This window comes from Palaemon carinicauda, chromosome 15, assembly GCF_036898095.1.
Source record: "Palaemon carinicauda isolate YSFRI2023 chromosome 15, ASM3689809v2, whole genome shotgun sequence".
Classification (NCBI taxonomy): domain Eukaryota; kingdom Metazoa; phylum Arthropoda; class Malacostraca; order Decapoda; family Palaemonidae; genus Palaemon; species Palaemon carinicauda.
This window is the reverse complement of record NC_090739.1, coordinates 125,716,608-125,731,666: the sequence shown is the minus strand read 5'-3', so window position 1 is coordinate 125,731,666 and position 15,059 is coordinate 125,716,608. Positions and strand designations below refer to the sequence as shown.

The following is a 15,059-nucleotide window of genomic DNA, read 5'->3' as shown; positions in this document are numbered from 1 at the left end:
CCCAGCAGCAGTTCACGTGGATGCTTTTCTGCTGGATTGGTTCCATCTCGACCTGTATGCATTCCCGCCGTTCAAGATTGTCAACAGGGTACTTCAGAAGTTCTCCTCTCGCAAAGGGACACGGCTGACGTTGGTTGGCTCCGCTCTGGCCCGCGAGAGAATGGTTCTTAGAGGTACTGCAATGGCTGGTCGACATTCCCAGGACTCTTCCTCTAGGAGTGAACCTTCTACGTCTACCTCACGTAAAGAAGGTACACCCAAACCTCCACGCTCTTCGTCTGACTGCCTTCAGACTTTCGAAAGACTCTCAAGAGCTAGGGGCTTTTCGAAGGAGGCAGCCAGAGCGATTGCCAAAGCAAGGAGAACATCCACTCTCAGAATCTATCAGTCTCAAGGGGAAGTCTTCCGTAGCTGGTACAAGACCAATGCAGTTTCCTCAACCAGTACCACTGTAACCCAGATTGCTGACTTCCTGTTATATCTAAGGAAAGTAAGATCCCTTTCAGCTCCTACGATCAAGGGTTACAGAAGTATGTTGGCAGCGGTTTTCCGCCACAGAGGCTTGGATCTTTCCACCAACAAAGATCTACAGGACCTCCCTAGGTCTTTTGAGACCTCAAAGGAACGTCGGTTGTCCACTCCAGGCTGGAATCTAGACGTGGTCCTAAGGTTCCTTATGTCATCAAGGTTTGAACCTCTCCAATCAGCCTCTTTTTAGGACCTCACATTAAAAACTCTTTTCCTCGTGTGCTTGACAACAGCTAAAAGAGTAAGTGAGATCCACACCTTCAGCAGGATCATTGTTTTCACATCTGAAACGGCTACATGTTCCTTGCAGCTCGGTTTTTGCTAAACGAGCTTCCTTCACGTCCTTGGCCTAAGTCGTTCGAGATCCCAAGCCTGTCCAACTTGGTGGGGAATGAACTGGAGAGAGTACTTTGCCCAGTTAGAGCTCTTAGGTACTATCTAAAAAGGTCTTAACCTTTACGAGGACAATCAGAAGCCTTATGGTGTGCTATCAAGAAACCTTCTTTTCCAAGTTCTAAGAACTCAGTTTCTTACTATTCAGGCTTCTGATTAGAGAAGCACATTCTCATCTGAAGGAAGAAGACCTTGCTTTGCTGAAGGTAAGGACACATGAAGTGAGAGCTGTGGCTACTTCAGTGGCCTTCAAACAGAGCCATTCTCTGCAGAGTGTTATGGATGCAACCTATTGGAGAAGCAATTCAGTGTTCGCATCATTCTATCTCAAAGATGTCCAGTCTCTTTACGAGTACTGCTACACCCTGGGACCATTTGTAGCAACGAATGCAGTAGTAGGCGAGGGCTCAGCCACTACATTCCCATAATCCCATAACCTTTTAACCTTTCTCTTGAATACTTTTTATGGGTTGTACGGTCGGCTAAGAAGCCTTCCACATCCTTGTTGATTTGGCGGGTGGTCAATTCTTTCTTGAGAAGCGCCGAGGTTAAAGGTTGTGATGAGGTCCTTTAGTATGGGTTGCAGCCCTTGATACTTCAGCACCTTAGAGTTGTTCAGCCTCCTAAGAGGAACGCTGCGCTCAGTAAGGAAGACGAACTTATTTAAGGCAGAGTAATGGCTCAAGTCGACTTCCTTACCAGGTACTTGTAATTTCATTGTTATTTTGAATAACTGATAATATGAAATACGGGATACTTAGCTTCTTGATATACATGTACACTGGTTTTCACCCACCTCCCTGGGTGTGAATCAGCTTCATGATTATCGGGTAAGTTTAATATTGAAAAATGTTATTTTCATTAGTAAAATAAATTTTTGAATATACTTACCCGATAATCATGATTTAATTGACCCACCCTTCCTCCCCATAGAACCAGTGGACCGAGGAAAAATTGAAGTGGTGTCAACAAGAAGTACTGCAGTACCTGGCCACAGGTGGCGCTTGTGAGTACACCCCCCTCTTGTATAGTGATCGCTGGCTTATCCCTTCCGTAGAATTCTGTCGGGCAACGGAGTTGACAGCTACATGATTATCGGGTAAGTATATTCAAAAATTTATTTTACTAATGAAAATAACATTTTTTTTTACCAATTATTCTTTTCATGTTTGATATGCTGTAGTTATACAATTATATGGACTAAAGTTTCTATTTTTAGGAAAAAATACAAATTACTTCCAAATTTGTAATTTTTTTACCAATTATCCTTTTCATGTTTTATATGCTGTAGTTATACAATTATATTGATTCAACAGGACATGCAGTATGAACAGCTATATGACTTGATGCTGGAATCAGCTACATTATACCTTCATCTAAGAGGAGAAAATGAACTCCAATTAATAGTCCCCTTAGCTACAGAAACACCTCAGTCTGTGACCTCCTAGAATTAGGTAAGGAATAATTTGATTTTGTTACATGGGCCCATGTTTTGATTATAGGTTTGTATGTGAAACAGTTATGGGATCAGAAAAAGACCTGTGAGTGTGGTTATGGTATCTAAAAGTGCTTTGTTCTTACACAAATACAAAACTTTGTCTCTTAATAACAGAATTGATGTTAGCGCAGTTTGAACTTGATAGTAAAATCATATATCGAGGTGTTGGCAATAGCCGGTAGTTAGTGGCCAGTGGCGGGAAAGCCCTGCCCCCTTCTGCTGGTACACTGAACTGTCGCTTTGATTCTTGACACTGATTAACAGAGATGTACTTTTGGCTTCTTTTCAAACCTGGCTTTTAGAATTTTCTTTTTTAACTCTTGGACACTTGTTACCGTTGACGATGATGTGCTACGGAATAAACTTTAGCGCTTTATGACGTTGTCATTGAGTCTGAACTCGAGTGACCAGCTGATATTCCGCTCTTGAGTCAGAGTTCATTGGTTGTCCAACCACTTAAAAGTTCGAAAAGAAGACGTTATTGGGAGGAACGAGTTCTTCGTGAAAGAGAAACAGCAATCAATATGTCTCCAATTGGGCAGGCGGTTGAAATCGGAATCATTGTTTACCAATGAACACGCTGCTTTGCACTTGCATCCTTCCCCGATTAGATTAGAAAAAATGCCTCGCCAAATCTTGTCTGTGCTCTGCGAGCTCATAATATGGCCACACAACAGCCCCCTCATACAATACTAGTGTGGTTAACATTAGCAAGCTTTTGTCACATATGATAGCTCACTCCCACACTAGAGCTTTTAACACTAGCGCACATAGTGACTGAGCTTCACATGATCCGATGGATCTTCACGTGCCTCCTATGGTTAGCTCTCCCCAATGGGAGAATTTCTTTATGTCCCGAATGTTCAATTACGAGTGCACATTTCGATGATAGCAAAGCAAGCTATGATGGCTAGCGTTTTCATTTAAAGCACAAGATTTCCCTGATGGACAGAGGATAGCCAATAAAAAAGTGCTCTGGTGTGCAACTTCTTCATGCATTCAGCCTAGATTATTACACTTACTTAACAGAGGGAATCTATTGTACGAGTGTCTATTTGTACCTCCAAGAGCCCTCGGTCCAGGCACATACAGTAGTCAGTTAACTTCGTACACACTGCCGGTGAGGAGAAAACATGGCTGCTGCCCTTTCTTTTCCCCTGTTGGACGATTATTCCTTTAAGACTGACCAACGAGACTTACATACAAGTCACTCCTACAATTTCTCTAACCATGAGAGAGATAGTGTTGGCTAATCCTTCACTGAGGACAAAGGAATAGACGGCGAGATTGTGTAAAACTTTGCTTGCTTCTCAACTGTTCGCAATCACATGCATCTTGGAGAGCACCACTACACATGCTCGTGATCTTGCATCTGTTGACGATTGCTCACTCTTACAGGAATACCATCTCACCTGCTCACTCGCTCATTAGAGCAATTCTAGACATGCTGCTTGGTGTTCACACACTCAAAAGAGAGCGCCATATTACATGTTTGCAATAGCACGCCAGCTGACGACCGATTGTACATCCTCTCGCGTGCTCACGGTCGATTGCACACCTTGTCTTTTCACGCTCGATCATGCACCTGCTTACCTGCTCACGATTGATTGCACGCCCTTTCACCTGCTCTCTGGAATGCTCTCCGATGGGAGCACTTCAATTTTATTTTTGGTATTAGCAGGGGATGGGCTTATCTTTTCCCAATCATTCATTTAACTTAGAACTTAGAGAACTCATATGCTGGTGTGCTCCTATCTATTTGCATACAAGCTCGCTCACCAGTTGACATGTAAGCTTCTGCTCTTTAAGCGCTCTCACCCCCTTTTAATCCTGGATATACATGGGATAGATAATAAGATTTGTGCAAGCGCAGCAATTCTGCTCACAGCACAGTCCAATGACTTTAGGTGAATACTGGGAAAATACTGAGGTACTATTGACTAGGCTTTGGCGTTAGATCCTCAATTTCAGAGGCATTGGCAATTGAGATTGCCAAGATGCTTCTTATATGTTGATAATTACATAGTCACCAATCGAATTTGTTTACGGTCGACCTTTTGAGAGCACCAAACCATCATTAGAGCATTTTTCATCTAGGCAACCACTTTTAGATCTAGAGTCTCCTGAAGGCTTTGTCCTCTTAGAAGTAAGAGGACTCTAGTTCTTCCTTTTCAAAGGGATCCAAAAGAAGTGAAAGCATAGACCAAAAAGAAGGTTGGCTGGATCTCATGGGTCTTTTTGGATGAGAGATCCTGATGATCCTTATTCCCCTCATTGCCACCTACTAAGCAGAGGCGTTCCTCAGAAAAGGACAGTGTTTTTCTTGCAAAACCTTTTAGTTCCCAATGTAAGGAAATTAGAGATATTTCAATTGCAACCCTGTTCGGTGCCTGAAGGACTCCCTCAAATCCATAGTATGGTTGCTGCAAGTAACTGGTCCTGATTGCACAGAGTCAAGTAGTTGAAGTCCGAGTCCTCTCTTCTACAGGCTCTGTCCTTGATCAGGAGAATTAACCACATTGGCAAAGTTCCTAGATTGCCAATCAAAGGCAGGAAACCAGCAATAGACAGAATGTGTTGTGCTCCATAGGGTTCAAGACAATGGCTACAACTCCTCCTGTCCGAGCTAGCTAAGGAGGCATTCAACAACGACGATATTTAGGTATCAACTCAGAAAAATTCCCTGATAGAAAGCTGATCATCTAGAATCCTGTCACCAACATTTTTAAGGCGGAGGTACTATTGTGTCACTCAGGACTCTTATCCCTCTCCTTTGCCTCTGGACCCAGTGGTTTCTGCCCTTACCCTATCCATTTTACCCGAGAAACTAGCCACTCGGTATCTAACTTTCACGGCTTTGGAGGCCTGTTACATGGAGGCTGTGGAATTTTTGGTTCACCTGGTAGCTAACCAGTGGGCCAACTGCATTTTAAAGAAGTGAGATGCAGTTGCTTTCAAGTTTGTGAGGCAGGTAGACTAGTGAGGTAAGTAAGCTCAAAAATTCCTTGGTTAAGGGTCCTTCTCTGTTCCCCATAGAGCAGGGAGAACTGGAGTAAATTCAGTCATGATTCACTTTCCCATCAGGTGGTGTCTTTCAGGAGCCCTCAGCCTTTCACCTCCAATAACCATATAAGGACATCTCCCCCATCTAGACCAGAGATAAGTAGACATGACCCCAGAGCCACTCCATGGGAGTCTCAAAAGTCATCTATTTATGGTTAGCCATTTAGCCAACAAAGAGATTGGAATTAGAATTGGAAAGGAAATGATAATCAAGGCTCTCAATCATGCTAGGGATGGTAATTCCCCTATTCAACCAGCTGCAATGTGGGGATGATTGGTAGAGCAGTAGAGGAGGTGATAGTTTCGCAGGACAGAGCAGTGGATGGGGGACATGCTTCAATTTGGAAACTGACTCCTGTTCTCCAGCTCACCCCTTCTCACTGTCGACTTCAGGACACACTGGGTCTCGTGAGACACAATCCTTCGGGGTTATTACCTTGGACTTCTCCTCCCTATGGGATAGAGAGCTCTTTGGAGTTCTCACATGGTGTTGGCCTCCAACCTTTTTCTGTTTCTGCTTCATCCCGTCATGCCCTCAGGGCACAATTAGTCGTGAGTCATAACCTTTGAGGTTATTTCCTCAAGCTTCTATTAATGACGAGATAGAATCAGATCAGGTTATATTCACACACGAACATTTTCACAATGCTATGGCTCATGAAAATTCAAGTTATTCTTGACCAGTGATGTTGTGCTTCGCCGCAAGCACATTATCCCACAAATAACTGCACGAGCTACACTGGGGGCTCTCACACACGGAAACGTGTTCGCATTGCTTAAATTCGTGTACGAGCACTTACATTGAGTCAGGAAAATTGTGATTTAGCCCCCTTGCATGCAGAAGAGCGAGCTACTACTGCCGACGAAGGCTGTTCACTCCGCCAGTGGCATGCACTACCCTTACAGGCTCACGCACGCCCATATAAAGTTGCAATGGCTACTTACCATTTTACAGAACCTAATGATGTTCATAAATGCTGCTCTCAGGTTCAGCCAATTGATGCTGGGAACTAAGCAAATTGCCCCAAAACATCATTAGGTCTCTTCTCAGTCAATAGTTATATCCCTTGGGGAAGGTCAAGTTATTCATGAACCCCTACCTTCCTGTAAATCCCAGACATAGGGTAATCTGCCCTCAAGTGGACTCCTCTTTCATCCCTGTCAGGTTAACCTAATATATCAAGATTGTACATTTAAGTATCAAAGTTACTTAGATTCCAAAAGCTTTTCTTAGCGAGTCTGTTCCCTTAAGACGAAACAATTGGAGCATATTCCAGTTTTTCCGATCAGGAACAGAGAGATCCAAGATGCATTTTCCTCTTTGCTTAGAGATACCTGTCATTAGGGAGATTATCGATGTTCTCCTATCGAGTGCGGGCGCAATGAACCATTCTAGCTGCTCCCGTATCTTTGGCCTGCCCCTGGGTACCCATCACATGATTCCTGCCATAAGATCTGGGGAAACATATACCTTCTTGGAGGTAATGTTTTCTTTCTGTGTGTTAATCTGTAGCTGGATTTTAGCCCACAAGTGTCTGCCTGATGATTGTGACTGAAAATAAAATACCTCTCAATTTTGTCTTTCGGAAATAGTTGCTTGCGACTGAACATTTGCTTGACAGCGATCAGCCTAGGAGGTTCGCTGTAATACTGTTATCCTATAGAGATAACTGGTTACTCCGGTGTTTACCTGTCCGCAGAGTTTTGGGGAGTAGGCTACTCGGGCGCCTGTCCTAGTTTCCATTGGAGTTGGAAGGGAATATTAGTTTTCACCTGAATGTGTTGTGTGCAACCTCTGTCTCTCAGTTTCCTCGAATCATGATACGAGCTATAGCATGCAGGGATCAAGCTTGAGAGAGTGAAGTCAGTGGCACCACCTGCCCGTAAGGGGAAATGAAAGTCGGAATTGCTCCCACTACAAAGGCCATCTCTTTCACCATCTTGCCGGAGGGGATGGGGGTTTGGTAGGGATGCCATGGAAGTAGTGGACAAATGAGAGACCCTAGGGTTTGATCCTCAGACAGTCCTAACCCTCCGCACGAGGTGACATATCCTGCTGCTTTTTCTCTTCTGTTGACTCAAAATTCAGTGATTTTTACCACTAGTTATCTCTGATGGTTATCCGCCAAAGAATCTTACTGCTGGGCTTTCTTCATCTGCCACCTTACTTGCAGAGGAAGCACTGGATGTGTCGCCCGTCGACTGGTTCTAGCCTACCTGAGAAAAATATTGTCAATCCTCTTTTCTGTTGTGTTGTCACCACTAACTGAAAAATCCTCAATGACTTTAGCAAGGAAAAGAAATTACCTCACTCTCCTTCTCCTCCTCCTCTCAGCCCTTTACCTTTGACTTTGTTCTTTGCTCCTGAACCTTCAGATGCTTCCAGACGTCTGAAGATGAAGAAGGTTGTCTGTACCAAACTTTCATGCTTTCATGTGAGTGTGGCATAAGTGGTGCATCAGCTCTCACCAATCATCAAGAAGATCAAGTAGTATAAGGAGTTGATATTTCTGCTCCTGTTGCAGGTATGTGTCATCCTCTTCCCTTGTTTGACAGTGAGATAAGGCCAACTAAAAGCAGAGGAAGAGGGAAGCCTTCTGAACGAGACAAAAACCAGGACCTCCATGTGTACAATCGCCTCTACACCATACCCATGATCACCTCTACACTCACGATCACCTCTACGAGCAGGAATAATTGTATTAGCATGATAATTTTGGGAAGGTTCTCCTTGTGCACAATTGTCTTCACTCACGTTCTCGATCCCTAGTGGATACTTGTTATTGTGTAAATTCATCTCCACACAAATGATGATCTCCATGCACACAATCTCCTAAATGTACATGATTGCCTTTGAGTGCACGATCCTTTTTGCATGAACGATTGCCTTCAAATGCATGAACACCTTCACACACACAGTTACATCTAGAGACATCAGGACTTCGGAGGCAAGGTCTCTAATTGCAAAGCCTCCACGAATAAAGTCCCCAGGCGTAAGGTCTCTAGGAAAATATTTCCACTGGTAAAGTCTCCCTGCGCAGTGTTCGCATGTAATATTTCCATGAATGAAGTTTCCATGCACAGATTGTCCATGCAGAAAGTGGTCTTGAGCAGAATATCTGCTAAATATGTTTCATATGCAAAATCTCCAAGTGTATAGTTACCATGCCCAAAAAAATGCCTATCAAGCCGTTTGGCAAGGTGGCAGCAGTATGGAGCCTTCAGGATGAATAACACCTCCCATTTATTGGTTCTTATCCTCCCTCACTCAGACTTGGTTTTTTTTCTGTCATCACCCGACTTCAGACAAAACCTTTGCCCTTCAGGCATAGGTGATGAAAATGCTGGAGAAGGACACACCAGATTGTACTAGATGACTCTCCTGGATTTTACAGTCATCTATTCTTCATAGAGAAGTCAACTAGGGTTTAGAGACTGGCCACTGTTCTCTTCCCTTGAGCAAGTTTGTCCTGCAGACTCCTTTCAAGATAAGATGGCAAACATTATTTGAGCAACCATCACTGGGAACAATTTCATGCTTCCTTTGGATTAGAGCGGTACATACTTTCAAATTCCATTCCATCAGTCCTACAGGAAGCACCTCCACTTTTTCCTCTAGGGAAGGTATATCAATTCAGAGTTCTTTGCTTTGGACTGGCTACTGCACCCTAAGTGTTCACAATACTGTAGTTTCAGCTTGTGCTCACAGTAATGGCATTCTTCCACTTCGATACCTGGATGTGTGGGTTATCCTGTCCTCCTCTCGGAGGCAGCTGCCTCAGCACCAAGACACTCTTCTTATGATCTGCTACGATATGGGGATTATGTTAAATGAGGAGTAATCCAGTTTCACAGTCAAGAAGAGGATGGAGTACCTAGGAAGGCTGACATAGCATCAGCTAGGTTTTCACTAGGTCTTCCCATCAAACATCATCATCAGTGGACTCGGGAAAGTATTGCAACCTTTTCTCACCGAGCAGGAATTACTGGCTCAACAGTGGCAACTGCTGCTCATACATACCATATCTTATGAGAAGCGTGTTCCCTTCTGTAGTGTCTGAAGAGAATTTGGTTAGCTGCCAACGATCCACTATACCATCTTGCTTCAGTAGAGAAGGAGATATGGGACGGTCTACCATGAAGGTTGGAAGACGAGAACAACATTAAGGGGACTCTTCTGGAGTATCCTCTAGAAAAGTTGCTGTTCATAGGCACGTCGAAGAAAGGAGGGGGTACACAACCAAACCACCAGAGGTTGTTAGTCTGACAAAAGAAAGGTTCTGCATATTAACCTGTTGAAGGTGAAGAATGTACTCCTGGTGCTGCAAGTATACCAACATTGCTGGATAGATTGCTCGGTTACATTGATGAACAACACCTGACTAGTGGCTTACATCAACAAACAATGAGGTAGTGTTTCGCAGCATCTCTATGAGTTGGCAAAGCAGGCTCACACATGGGTACTCAATAATGCAGTGGAACAGTATGCAAGATTCATCCTAGGCAAGAGAAATATAATTGCCAAGTTCAGTTGCTAGAGACAAGTCCTAAGAGCAGAATGGTCTCTTCGTCGAATAGGAGCGAAGAAATTTTGATTGTGGTGCTCCCCATTGAACAGTATGCTTGCCACCCAATTCAACAAATAGTTCCTGCTCGTTTGCTCTCCAGTTCCGAACCCAACAGAGTCTCTAGTGGACGCTTTGCATTATCCATGGCACAGCACCGACATCTATACATTTTTAGCCACTTGGCCTGATTTCCAGAGTAATGAATAGTGTGCTGACTACTCTGCATATCAAGAGTAACTCTGGTGACTCCCAAATGGCCACACGCCAAAGCCTACCCAGACCTGTGGTTGCTCCTAGTCTAGGTATAAATAGAAATACCCCTGTGGCCCAATATGCTTTGTCAGTCCCACCTGCAGAGGCACCACCACTTGGTTATATCCCTGTCACTTTATGGGTGAAGACTACCTAGCATGTCCTCTAATTGAAAGACGCTTTGCCAAGCACTGCACAGGAGAAGTCGGGCCATGTTCTTTTATTGATGTTGTAGAGGGGTTAGTTTTCTAGTCAGAGCCTCTCTGTAACTTATATATGATTTTCTTGTTTACTTTTGCCAGGAGAAGTTCCTCTCAATCTTGGTGAGGAAAGGATATTCCTCAGCCTTGAGTCAGGTCTTTAAAGGGCTTAGACCTTTCCTATTAGTGGGAGCTATATATGATCATGAGGAGCCTCGAGCAGTCATGTCCTCATTGGGAACTCAAGCTACCTGCAGGGGATGTCACCCAAGTTCTCATGTCTCTCAAGGGGCCCCTGTATGAACATTTAAGGCATGCGTATACAATATTGTGTCATAGTTCTATCACTATCATGATAGCTTTATTAATAAATGAATTCAGGATTTTTCAGTGGTTGCTGCTATTTAATAGTAGTTAAAACAGTCAAATGTTTGTAGGCAGGGAAACATGGAATTATATAATGGGATATTTACCTCAGAACATGTTAGGTAAGGGAATTTTTGTGATTCTTGCTGTTTTATTCATGTTTAAATATTCTATATGCTTTTAAGAGAAGTTAAAATGAAAAGATTTAGTTCAAGATTATTAGCCAACAAACCATTGATAGCTGTGTATTATTAATGTTCAAATTCAAATAACAAACCGTTTCAATGCTGTGTAATTCAAAAAAGCTGGTGTCTATATCAAACTCCTAAATGGTGTAAAATTACAATTATCAGTGTTTACCCTTTGAATGCTATACTTGTCGCTATATAAAAAAAAAGTTTACAATCATTGCTAACTTCAAGCAGGGATAGTTAGCGAGATTGAATTATCTCGAGTCTATTTCAGTGTCTCTTTACTCATTCATAAAATGAAGGTATTACGTGACAGACTTCTGCATCAATGTTGTGTTGTCCCTTTTATTTTACTGCAATATTTTCTCTTGTTATTCAGTCTCTCTTTCAAGGGACACTGCCATCATTGCACCTCATGCAGTGCACTAAAGGTATGAATTAAGGATTTTCACAGTTGCCTCTTTCTATTCTTCCACCTTACCTTCCTTCCAACAGCCTTTCTTATAACCTTCTGTCCAACCTTTATCAACTTGTACTTCTTAGTGTATCGGAAGGAATTTCCACTTGTTTCATGTTGGGTCTGAATGGCCTCCCTGATCTTAGCAGCATGCCATATGACCAATATCAATAGATTATACTGATACAGTACTCACTTTATATGCCTGTCGGAAGATATCTTTGGAATAAAACTGTCCAATTAAACATTCAGTAAAAAGATTTATACCCCTTATCTACCAACTCACATTTTGGTTTATGCCATGAAATGATTAATTGATAACACATCAATAGCAAGGACTAGTCAAGGCCTGAAAGTAGTTGAGAAGACCAATTCATTTGTAATTGGCTTGATACTATCCTTCAGAAAAGTAAAACTCATGGGCATTGAATCTAAGTACTAAAATAGCGAGTTTGTGGAAACCTTTCCCTATTATTAAAGTATTTGAAAATATTTTAATGTCCTCCATCTATTATACCAGAAAAATATATTTAGGCATAATTATCTCTTCACCTATAGTATATAATCGCTATATTTTAATGTTATTGACTTCTTTTATACAGTATGCAATACTGTATTACCAATGCAATGACGTTACTGATAACCTTATCAAGAATAGTATTGAGAAAACCATTGTTTAAAGAGTAGGGTTAATGTGAAAGCAGCAATTACATATTATACATGGCTGTTACTATATTTTCAGATAATTATCCAAGATGAACTTTGTCTTATTCTTGTTTTTTCTCGAACTCTGGTTATTAATGCTTATCTTCCTTCAGATGTTTTTGTTGAGATCATGAAAGCATGGTCAAGGTGTCTTATTCTTGTTTTTTCTCGAACTCTGGTTATTAATGCTTATCTTCCTTCAGATGTTTTTGTTGAGATCATGAAAGCATGGTCAAGGTGTCTTATTCTTGTTTTTTCTCGAACTCTGGTTATTAATGCTTATCTTCCTTCAGATGTTTTTGTTAAGATCATGAAAGTATGGTCAAGGTTAAAGTTTAAAAGTGTTTCTTATTTTTATCTCTAAAGATGAAGTTGAATATGTCTGTTATTCTAATGGATAATCCCAAAAAGTTACTCTTATGTATGAAATTATTTATCAAGAGTCAAGGTGAAGAATATTTGGAATAAAGATAGTTTACTTTTCTTTCAGATGTGTTCATTTACCTACCTGCACATATGAAATCCAGAAACTGAAGCCAGTAGACAAAAAAACTGTTTATTGGACAACCAGATTACCCTAATAATATGTGAAGGAGATGGAAACTAAAGGAATGCCGATGGCACAATAGGCATAGGAGATGATTATGATGAAATCAAAGCTGATAACAGGGATGGCGGCTGTAAAATATAACTGAGTCCAGTTTAAAGATAAGTTAAAATTCTCATCATTAAATTTTTATTTCAGAAGTTTACACCTAGGTTACTGAATAGGTAATAAATATCTATGAAAGGTAGTTTATATACAGTATACAATATAGTGTTGATCATATACCACAAAAAAAAAGTGCAGTATTGCAGGAATTCTCTTGAAAGTGAAATTGATCTCAAATTATTCTTTTGGTGAGATGGTCATAGATTTTGTCATTACTATTCATTATTAGTTTGAAGTCTATGTAATATCTGGTCATTCTAGATATATGAATATTTCTCAAAAGGTAAATTACCATTATTATTATTATTATTATTATTATTATTATTATTATTATTATTATTATTATTATTATTATTATTATTATTACTAGTTAAGCTACAACCCAAGTTGGAAAAGCAGAATGCTATAAGCCCAGATACTCCAACAGGGAAAATAGCCCAGTGAGGAAAGGAAAAAAGGAAAATAGAATATTTTAAGAAGAGTAACAACATTAAAATAAATATCTCCTATATAAACTATGAAAACTTCAACAAAACATATAGAAGAGAAATAAGATAGAATAGTATGCCCTAGTGTACCCTCAAGCAAGAGAACTCTAACCCAAGACAGTGGAAGACCATGGTACAGAGGCTATGGCACTACCCAAGCCTAGAGAATAATGGTTTGATTTTGGAGTGTCCATGATGTCCTATCAGTGAAGCAGTAGCTAATGGAAGTGGGATTGTTTACTTTAATGGGTCAGATTTTAAACACTGCCTTAGGACCATAGTGTGCCATATTTCTTAAACCTATAGTATGATACTTGCCGAGTACTGTAATTAATAATTATAATATTCCCAATATTCCTTTGAAATTCATTACTTTTTCACAAAAAGAATAATATAGATTATTTGTAAGTCTAGTATTTCACTTCCCATACTCCCAAAAGTTATTTATAAAGTAATTTGACTTGGGACTTCTTGGTTTGATGTTTGAGCTGTATCCAGCTGCTTCATTACTATAACAATATGTTTTATCGATATTACACTTTTCCTTCCAGCACTGAAGTATAACTTTCTGTCAAAAGCCCTAAACTTCCAGGTTTAATGGAAAATAACAAGCCAATTGATTTACCAAATTATTTTGTAGGGACTTATTACATAGACTGTATCATTTTACCCATTACCGAATGTTAGCAAGTTGAAATATACAGTATATAACAGGTTTAAAGAGAAATGATTTAGTCCCCAGTTTAGGTTTTGAATATATAAATTTTTTAAATTTCTAATGTATAAATTATAAGGGAAATGTGCTGTGTTCTATGCCTCTGTATTACCTAAAATTTATTCTTTACAGGAAAAAACATTAAAATCTTCAGGATAGAATAGAGTTCCACTTCAGATTGTATTCATATAAATGGCATCTTATTAAGAGTGACATTGTAGGTACCATGATTAGAAGGTATAACTAATTCTCAATTATCACAAGAAGTTTATTTTAGCAAAGTCATTTTCTTGCAGTCAGGTACAAGAATTCTGATGTGGTGTTAATCATCTTTATACTTATATATTGTCTTCATAAGAGAAGAAGGATATAGCAAATAAAAATTGTAATTGAGTTGGGTTGCTATATTTTTTCTAAAATAGTCTCATTGACCGGTATATAAGAAAAGAAGTACTTCTCAAGACTGGTCCCTATACCTGACATTAAGAGGAGCATGTTTAGATTAAGTCTTATTACTAGAGCTTTGTTAGTATTTGGTTTGAGTAAGTATTTTTTTCATGTAAAGTACATGAAATTGTGTAAGGTTAACATTATAATGCACAGTGAATTAAATTTTACAGACTTTTCCTATTCAGTAACTTGATGACATTAGATGTTTTTAATATAAAAAAAGGAAGTGTTGGAAAATGATCTTCCTAGGCTCATCTACGAACAGTAAGTCTGAGTTCAAGTTCAGTTTTACAGACTTGACCGTATAATAAGCTTGTAATTCTTAAAACATCTTCAAGGAATAGAATAAGCATAAGGGGTCTCTAAGAATAGAATGATCCTTTATGGTAAAAATTCTATTTTTTATTAAATCTGTGTTTTATAAGTATGTTTGGGGTTTTCTTGATGAATGTTTTGAAGATTCATTCATAACC

At 40.2% G+C, this 15,059-nt stretch overlaps 1 long non-coding RNA gene across 1 annotated transcript in view; it reads left to right on the top strand.

Moving 5' to 3' along the window:
- LOC137654378 (uncharacterized) overlaps window positions 1-15,059 on the top strand; it is a 31,135-nt gene that overhangs the window by 13,669 nt on the left and 2,407 nt on the right. The window contains exon 2 of the long non-coding RNA XR_011046627.1: window positions 2,238-2,375. This is a non-coding gene — a long non-coding RNA (uncharacterized lncRNA). The remainder of the gene's footprint in view (window positions 1-2,237; window positions 2,376-15,059) is intronic.